This window comes from Coenobita brevimanus, chromosome 61 (genome assembly GCF_032717465.1).
Source record: "Coenobita brevimanus isolate Jiangsu-jjx chromosome 61, ASM3271746v2, whole genome shotgun sequence".
Taxonomy (NCBI): Eukaryota; Metazoa; Arthropoda; class Malacostraca; order Decapoda; family Coenobitidae; genus Coenobita; species Coenobita brevimanus.
The window spans coordinates 36,886,914-36,896,882 of record NC_137014.1 but is presented as its reverse complement, the minus strand read 5'-3'; the positions used below and the strand labels follow the sequence as shown (position 1 = coordinate 36,896,882).

At 41.0% G+C, this 9,969-nt stretch overlaps 1 protein-coding gene across 3 annotated transcripts in view; it reads left to right on the top strand.

The window, feature by feature from the left end:
* Positions 1 to 2,581: 2,581 nt before the first annotated feature.
* The window catches only part of LOC145403823 (serine/threonine-protein kinase VRK1-like), a 119,783-nt gene continuing 112,395 nt past the window's right edge, over positions 2,582 to 9,969 (top strand). For 2 of the 3 annotated variants that reach the window (XM_080275510.1, XM_080275508.1), the window contains exon 1: positions 2,582 to 2,706. The gene's annotated coding sequence lies outside the window, so the exon portion shown is untranslated. Of the gene's footprint in view, positions 2,728 to 9,969 lie in introns of all 3 variants that reach the window. The other variant, XM_080275512.1, reaches the window with a different exon arrangement.

Below are 9,969 nucleotides of genomic sequence, written 5' to 3'. Positions count from 1 at the left end.
TCCCTACGTGTCAAGTGGGGTTGGTGGAGGATTAGTGCCCCTCCCTGTAAAACAATTAACTCTAAGCCATTGGCCACCCCGTCTGGGATACATGGCGTCTGGCAATGAATGAAACATCCCAAAGGATGTGGAGTCATGCAGATTTGTTTGCAATTTGGTTTTCTAAAGGCTAAGGTGGGAGCATACGCCATGAGGCGCTTAGCCGCGGTGCATATCTCCGTAACATTGGCCTTTGAGCCTGTAGCGGGTTATTCACCCAGTAACCTGGGATACAAGGTCACTGCATCATCCAGGTCACCCCAGTTACCTCCCCTAGGTGTTACCCTAGGTACTCATTTTACCTACCAACCGACATAGGGTGGACGGACACCTGAGTCATGACCTCAGCTGCCCGCAACAGGAGTCGAAGTCGTTTACGGGCTGGCAGCTTCGCAGTCAGCGATGCTAATTAACCGCTCTGCCATCGCGGGGGGGGGGGGTTGAACTATAATTAAATCACTGGCGGTAGTAAAACAGTGACGTCAGTTTATGGAAGTTGTTTTCGAACTTTATCTTTTGGAAACAAGTAAACACAATGAAAGGGGTTAACTTCCCACCTCGAGGCTGGTCGCGTGTATTGTGCGTTAGCAACATGAGTACACTCACGTGAGCTTCCATCACACATGAGGCATCATCCTACATGTTGACATTTTAGTGATTACCAAATGTTTTAATCCTTCGGTAGTATGTCAGGATTGATAGAGACACCGGCTTGCCCTGTTTGTAAGCTGGTTAATTAGTCTAACGTTAAGTTCTCACGAAAAATGAGTTTATAGTGCGAGGTAACTGATTGAACATGTACGGTACCCAAGCATTTAAGTAATACAGTACAGTATACCGCACTGCCGGCCGTATAAGGAAAGTAGCTAAATGCTGCTGGGTGATCCGTCGCATCTAATCTTCATAGCATTCTAAAGCGGAATGTGCTTGATTGTTTGCAGTGCTTTTTCTTCGCCTCGTAAAATACTGTTGAAGTTTCCATGGAATCTGATAGGAAAGTATCCTTGCTGGACTCAAAGCAAATTGGAAGTTTGACAATGTATCATTGTATTTATATTCATATTTATGTATAAGAAGGAGGTTAATTGTGCTTCCCTAGTGCTGCTTAGTTGTTTGTAATAACACTAAGTAATGAAGTATCTAGCGGTCTCTGGAACAGCCAGGCCGGTGCGTTGCCTTGGCTACCAGCTGGCGAGGTCGATCACCGGGGTTGTGAGCTGCAATGCTTGGCGCGCCATCAGCTGGGCAGTAGTAGGAGACAAACTTTCTTTGGTGGATGACTTCATATTCACACAATATGCTGTCTGGACAAAGAAAATTGAAATTAGTGTAGTAAGACTCAGTATAATATTTTGAATGGTCACATTATTTTTATACTGCAGGGTATAATTAGCGGCCCGTTTTAGTGTCTGAGTATTAAGCAAGTTCTGTGATTTTCTGGTAGATAATTGCAGCACGTTTCCAGTCCTTAGTTTGTAAAAAAAAAAAAAAAAATGAAATTCGAAAAATATCTATTTGTAACAACCTTCTGTTATATATATGTAGGCTATTCTGTACCTTTGCAACAACATTTCAGTCAGTCAGTCTTAGATAAACACTTCAGTCAATTAATCAGTCCCTCATTCTATCGAAGGTAAGACATCTCAGCATTCTCCAGTTTAGAACCTGTCTTTGATTCTGCTAAACAATCTGTTTCAAGATGGTTGGATGTTGAGTGACCCATAAAAGTTTCATTGCATGACACAAAGCATTCCCGCCTAAACATTAAGGTAAATCAGGTAGACTTTGAGTGGCTTTATTTTTTATTTTTTTCATTTACCGATTTCGTTTCTTGCACATGTCGAAGGGTCGATTACTTGTGAAATGGACGATGTTAGGATATTACATAATAATGAGAAAATCCTTGTCATACATTTCATTGTTGTGGCTTGCCGGCAGTCGAGTTAGTTGCCAGATACAGCGTGGATATATATATATATATTTTTTTTCGTTATATCAGCGTACTCTCTTGTCAGTGTATGAGGTATGATAGGCAGTGTGGGGATTGCAACAGTATAATTGCTCGTGTTGCGCATTGTTTGTAATGATGGAAAGCTGTTGGAAGGGGAACTTTTGTTTTAATTCCCATATGGTTGAAGGAAGTTGACCAGCTGATGGGAAATGTTGCCTCGCGGATTTTATTTCTGCACCTGATTATTTTTTTTTTTTCTTATAAAATTTGTACATGACAGCTGTGTGAGCTTTGCAATACATACTTGTATGTAAAATATATGTGCATAAAAGAAATCGGTGTGTAATGACAGGCTTAATGAAAGTGAAGGATGATGTTGCTGAGTAGTACAAAATTATCAGATTCTGCAATTTAGCTAACTTTTCATTGCTTGGTAAAATAAAGCTAGTATTTACGTTGAATTATATTCTCGTAAATAGATTTTCGGCGGGATGAAGTTATATTTTATCGACCATCAGAGGTAAATCTTTCTGGATACAGGAGATGAAGTCCGGCGTTTTGTAGTTGCCACCTTGGGAATTAAACGTTGACCACTTGTCCTCTGGTGCGGGAAGAGTTCTAAGACTTTCTCTTGTGCATATATTGTTCGTGTCATAGGAAACTGTGATTGGAACGATGTGAGGAGTTGGTGGTTGATCCTACATCTCAGTGATAAGGTAATTATGCAGTTGTCAAGTGTGTATTGCAGTTTATAGAAGATGAGCAGGTATCATGTTAGGCTTGCGGTTGCTCATGCCTAGGAACAGCCGCGCCTCTTGTCTTGGTAGTGCTCGAATTTTCATCAAGGATGTGAGAGCTGGGAAACATGAGTATGGATAGCTTGAGGTATTGTTGAGCATGTTACGGAATTATGTTGGTGCCTATTTTGCGTGTGCTAACTGGTTGTTACTTTTATTAGTGGAGTTTAGTGTTTTAGTATCAGTTGGAAGTTTACTTTTTTTGTGAACTGTCAAAATGGTCTTGGTTAATTAAAGGCAATATTTTGAATTATTAAATTATAACTGGAAGAAAAAAGATCCTACAGGCAAACCTTCCAAAAATGTAACAAGCTCTGAAACTGCAAGATTTTTTACTCCAGTACTCAGCCATCTGACAGTCAGTACAGTGTTTATCAGTCTTAAAATTCATTTAAATTTTACTTTCTAATTCCTGTCATCCAGTCCTTTGTGGTACCATTAGGGACTTAGTAATTAAACATAGACACACCAAATATTCCATAAAACTACAGTTATTCATTCTTTGGGGGGGGGGGATATTGATATCAGTACAGAGGTATAGTGTTATGAGCTATATAAGTTAAGGAAATCTCAGCTAATTGTCTTTTTAATAGCTAATTGTCTTTTCAAATGAGTTTGGCTTGGATATCCAGGCTGAATGGTATTAGCCTCACACTTCATCATCTGACACCACCTTGGGTATGTTAGAAACTTCAAGATGCAGTGAATTGTCAAAAGATGCTCACAAAAATTATCTTAAGACACTGGAAGGAATCTGAAAAATTAGTAAACAGTTCATTCAAACAACAGTACTGGTACCATAAATTACTTGAGCCCAAGCTGGTACACAGTTCATTAGTTCAGCACATACACAGACTGCTATAAGAACTTTTCACTTCCCGCACCCAACATTGCACATCATAGACGTGTAGACAGACACAGCTACCAGCCATCTAATACCTCTAACCATACAGCATCCTCTTTGATCCTGCCCAGGACTTTAATTCCACAGTAGTACCCCTCCCTAGTGAGACTCAAGTGCATCTAGCCACATTAGGATGTAGGAATCACTCTTCCCAGCTGCGGTATCAACACGTAGACTAATCCAGCTCATGAAGTCTAGTATCGGGTTTGTCATCACTGTAATGCAGCTTCTCATGTCACAACACATTCACTTAATGCTTCTCACTTTCACAACACCCCTGACATCTATCTGTCTGTCTATAGCCTGATGCCATAATCTCATAAAGGCTGGCCTTTTTACTTTGAGTTAGTTGTTTTATGGGGAGGGGCACTAACCCTCCACCAACCCACTTGTTGACATGTAGGGTGCATGTATGGGTTGGTCATATGGTTACCACCCAGTGTTATAAATGGTTTCCAGGCTTACAGGAAACCATTATGCTTGTGACAGTGTAAAGCCACCTGAAAAGGAAAGAAGAGTAATAAAAAGTGAGAGGAGAGATGGGAGAAATAGGAAGATGAATGAAAGAAGTAAGGCAGCACTACATAAAGTGAGTGGATAATGGTTGCTACCACCTACCACCAACCCTTAACATTACCTCAGCAAAAGGTGTCTGGGAGTGCCTGACTGAAGTGGCCAGTTTCCTGCAGTCCATAGGATTCACATCCTGATAACTGGTCCATGCCACAAGTCCACAGCAACAGAAACATGATTATTCCAATTGTGTTTTTGTTACATGTACCATACTCTGTGTGTGGGAAGTGTACACTTGTATGCATTCATGTTCTGTAGGCAAGTATTTGTTTACTAAAGATTGTCTTACCACTTATTGGCAGAAGGTAGGATTGATTGTGAAATCATGCAGCTCATACACAGACAATAATTATTCCATACACTGTTTCAGTTCTGCATTTCAGACTTGTATTACATAAGTTCGATATAAAGTTATAACTAATTAGTAGGAGCCATGTATGATGGACTGAATTTCACATTTCTGTATGTACTGGATATACACAAAAGTTAAGTTAGACCACAATTCAGTATGGTAGTCTTCTATGTTATTTTCGTACCTCAGTTTAGCTTGTACGTTATTTCCATGCATGTCCAGTCATACAAGTCATGACTGATGAACTGAATTTCATTTGTGCAGGCTGGTCTTAATTCGAGTGCCGTTCATACCTGACTCAGTAATGGTACAGGTTAGCTATTAGCTCTTCAAATAGGTTTACCCAGGTGATTAAAGGTGGTTTCAACCTTTCCTTTGTGCATTAAAATAGAGGATGGCAAAACCACTGATATTCAGTGCAAATGAATTCCGTAGCATACAGTAAGGTTTAATACCTTGTGGTACGTGTAAAGGCAAGCATGTGAAGGTTTTTCATATGATAATAGCTCTCCATGTGTCACAGTCTCAACCATTTCCCTTCTCATTCTCCTTTCCTGAAGGTCTCCTTCCAGATCCTAATCCCACATTTTACTCTCACTACCTCTGCACATTCTTTCTTCCACATTCATGACTAAACCCCCACAGCCAGTCATCTACCCCTTCTTTTCAGCATGGCCACACCATCTTAGTCCAGCTGCTTGCATCATGAAACACATTTGGCAGATTTCTTGTGTAAAACAGTATTCTCAGTTCTGTCATTCAGTCATTGCAAACATATAGAAAAATTGGGTAGCTATTCTGCTTGCATGCTTTTGATTAATTTATATGGGGGGAGGTCTGTTAGCTAAGTCGTAGTAGTAGAATACTGTATGTTGGGAAACTACTGTACACTGTTCTGTAATCTCTAATTATCAGTCTGATGTTTGAAAGTAGAGCTGTTACCAAGAAATTTTTACATTTGGATGTTGCTCTCCATGGTTACTTGCATAGATTTGGATTAGGCAGAATCACAGATGAAATGTTCCGTGCTTGTAGAATAGGTCCACACAACATAACCCACATAATGCACCACTGCGCAGCACATACCACACTAAGATACAGACATGACATTAGTGGTGTAGGGAACCTATGAGACAACCTTATAGAGGCATTTGTCTACCTGCAGTTGGTTGGTCAGCTGGGTCAGGCAGACTAGGGTTGAGCAACAAGAACTGTACTGTTGATATTGTAGGTGGTCTGTCTATCTAGGCTATCTATTGCCAGATGCCATAATCCCATAAGGGATGGCCATTTGCCTTTAAGTTATTTGTTTAATGGGGAGGGGCACTAACCCTCCACCAACCCACTTGTTGACATGTAGGGAGCATGTATGGTTTGGTTATATGGTTATCACCCAGTGTTGTGAATGGTTTCTTGGCCTACAGGAAACCATTTGGCTTGTCACTCAATGTAAAGCCACCTGTAAAGGAATGAAAAGCAATAATAAGTGACAGGAAAGATGGAGAAAATAGAAAGAGAGGAGGGCAGCACTACATCAAGTGAGTGGATGATGGTCGTCACCACCTACCACCATTATAGGTGGTCTCTTGGAAAATTTTAATTCATTTTTAGTTCTGTGGTAAGATTGAAATCCTTATTAGTGGTTTCAGCCATACACTGACAGAGGTATAAAAATGGTTGATAGTGAAGGCTGCATGTCATGAGAGAACGTTTGGCAGCATGATGAACTATACCGGTAATTGTGGAATAACAAAGCTTCCTTTTGTATCATCAAAATAGTATTGTATTTTATAATTAAATGTTTGTTGTGCTTTGCATCTCATATTGAACACAAGGAAATAAAAATACATTTTGAGGTATTTTGACATGGTAAATTAGGAAATCTTGAATGTACAGTTCATTTGTTTCTCCCTCATACTGAGTGCTTGCCTTAACCCCTTAAACGTGGCCGTGAACAGTCGACCCCCCCCGAGTGGCGGGGTTGTATCGCGGTCTGAGTACCTGTAGGAAAATATTAGCCAAAAATCAGAGATTAACCCTAGAACATTATACTTGGTCTGGCAGATAGTACTTACATTCAGCTTTCTCCAGAGACAGGTGTTGAGCCTTCGTGGACTACCCAAGGACTTGTGGAGACTTGCAAAGTTGGGTAACCAAATCTTCACTTTCACACCTCCAGCAACCCGGTTTCCCCTCTACCACAGCTTCATTCTGTCACAGTAAACTTTATACTACAACGTAAAGGTAGTTTGGAATCCGTATTTGTACAATAAGCACTGAAAATAAGGCTAAAATCAACGGAGCGTACGGCCGACATGCACTGTGGCGGCGGTCTTCCCGTCACTCAACAAACATTTCCATTCTCACAGCTAAAAACATGTATACTACATTATTTTCAATCATATTACTTCCCAAAAGATCACCACGGCGCGCTTTTTATTCTGCCTTACGCCCACCACTTTATTCTCGTTCCTGTCGGCCGCTTGCACTGACTGGGAAGAGCTAGAACTCGCCATAATGTCACTTTGAAAGCCTGCAGTAAACTGACGCTAAACAGGGGCAAACCGTGAGAAAAAAAGCTAGTGTTACAACTGGGGAAACAAGCGTTTCCTATTAGCATAAACTGCTTGTGAGAGGAGAGCGCAGATTTACAGTTCTGAGCGCTCAGAGCGCTGCCATGTATCACAGCCAGGCTGGCCGGGCCGTGGTGGGGGGGGGGATGGGGGAAAAACGCAATACTTGGCAACAACTGAGGTCAGTAGTACAAAGGTAAAGTATGCTAATTGTAGCTAAAGGGTGGTGGTACTGATAGACAATACCAGCTGGAGCCTGCTTGCCCGCGGTTATTCAAAATTTACTAGAATCGCAAATGCGACGATCCGCCGTTATGTCCTCTTTGCCGAGCGTTGCAAACGAGACGATCAGCGTTTAAGGGGTTAATACACCTTGATCAGAAAGTGAAGATATAAAAGTCAGGGTCTCTGACCAGCTGCATGTGGAAATGTGCTTGTAATATTGTATAATAATTCTTAGCTAACATGCCATAGGAAAACATGTTCTTTGCTATTAAGCTATCAATTTATATAGAATACATTGGACAATGTTGCATTGTTTGTTACAGTATTAACCATTGTTGAGCTGCAGACCATATATGAGACACATTGAAGGTATGCAAAGGCCAAGCTGCAAGCCTCGTATGAGGTACATGTACAATTTACGTAGGTTACAAAACTGAATTAGGGGAGGTCAGCTGCCTTTCAGAGAATCAGCATGGCAGAGCTTAAATGGTCAGGATGTGTAGTGAACAGTCAGTGTTAATGCAGCTCAGACTAGTTCAGTATTTACCTCAGTACTGTACCAGTATGTAATGTATATACAGGTATAGGCTGCTGTGTCACTTGTTTCTGTAACCCACGAACGTAACCCCAGGGAAGTCTTTAAATTTTATTCATGACATCTGATGATGATTTTATTTGTCTTAGGATACGGTAGGCTGTTCATATTGTAGAGCTTTGGTATGACCTCAATAAATCCATGATATATGTATTTTTTTGTTAAAACTATCTGGTAGCAGCAAGAATAAACTAAATTGGACGTCACTTGGAGTCAAGGTTAAAGGAGTCATCATCATAGAAACAAGATTTGATGTTGGCCAACCCCAGTCAGTGTGGCTGACCAGACCCATCACCTAGAGGCAAGTAACCACCCCTGGAGGGCTGTCATGTGCAGTGATCCAATGTCTTCTTGCAGCTGACAGTGCCTCGCCATAGTAAGGCTTGGGGAGTATTGTGGAGGTTTGTTTCCTGGGTGGATGCTGAATTTATGTCTCTCTACCCAGTTAACAGGGGCACCTTAGTAGGCTTCATGTCACTCCGTTATTTGCCTATATGGTTACCACCCAGCATTGTAAATTTAATGGTTTCCTGAGTTACAGGAAACCATTAGGCTTGTCATTTATTACTGAGCCATCTGAAGTGGAAAGAGTAATAAATTATTAAAGTGGCAGGAAGGAAAGGAAGAATTTGGAAGAGAGAAGGAAGAAATAAAAGTGAGTGGATGATGGTTGCCACCACGTATCACTGATAGTACAAAGAAACTCGTTGGAATGAGTGAAGGTACGGTACCTATATTCCATTATTTAGTCATTACCACTGAAACTTTTGTTATATATGATGTTTCCTTTTAATCGCTTAAGTAAGTTGATGTTTATAATTAGTTTACTTGTGCTGCAACCAGACAAGTTTATTCAGCTTAGGACAACCCCATAGTAGCTAAGGGGTAGAAGGCCATTTCTAACCCATCCATTTGGCAATGTCTCTTCTAAAGTTGAATATAGCCAGTTAGAGAGAGGAAGAACAACTAGAGTAACGACAATATACATATAATCTTGCTTCAAAGATTAAGGAGTTCCATTTGCAGCTAAAAAGATGAGATAATGGTATTAAAGGTAGACTGTGAGATAATGCTGAATTCATGTGTGTTGGGGAGAGCATGTGGATATGGCCAGGTGTGAAAGGATTGAACTTGCTGGTGAGTCTCTGGAGTGTGTGGAAGAGTTTTTTAAATTGGAAGACATGTTATCCACTGGAGATGGGGCAGGAGCTAGCTGTGTGGCTAGAGTGAGGAATGGTTTGAAGAAGTTCAGGGAACTGTTGCCTTGCCTGACACTGAGAGGGCTCTCCCTCTATGCTAAGGGATCTTTGAATGTGGCATGTGTTAGGAGTGTAATGCTGTATGGTTATGAGACCGGGTCAGTAGAGGAAAAGGATATTCACAGGCTCAGACGTATAGAAATGTCTTTGATTAGGTGGATGTGCATTGCGTCCTTGAGTGCTAGGCCTGGAGGGGGCTATGTTTATGATGGAAGAGTTGAAAGGTAGGATGGGACTGGAGTGTATTGGTGTTGTGATGAGGAGAGGTAGATTGAGATGGTTTGGGCATGTGGAGAGGAAGGGGGATGAAACTTGGGTGCAGAAAGTGAGAAGTGTTAATGTTGGTGGCAGGGTAGTGAGAGGTTGACCAAAAAAGACATGGGACAAGGTCATTGAGTGTGATCTCAGGGTTAAGGGACTAAATAGGGAAGCTGCCAAAGATCAAGCAGCATGGAGTGCCACCATTAGGTGACAAAGGCCAATGCATGTAAGCATGTTGGAGCCTTCAGAAACAAAACTGAATAGGTCAGGGTTAGGGCAAAACGATGTGATATCGAGTCATGGTTATAACGAAATAGATGGGAGATTAGATCAGGGTTAGAACAAAGAAAATGGGATTGTAGGACAGGGTTAAAACAAAAAAAGTGGGATTTTGGTTCAGGGTTAAAAAATATACAGTATAATTGGTTCTATAGTTTGAA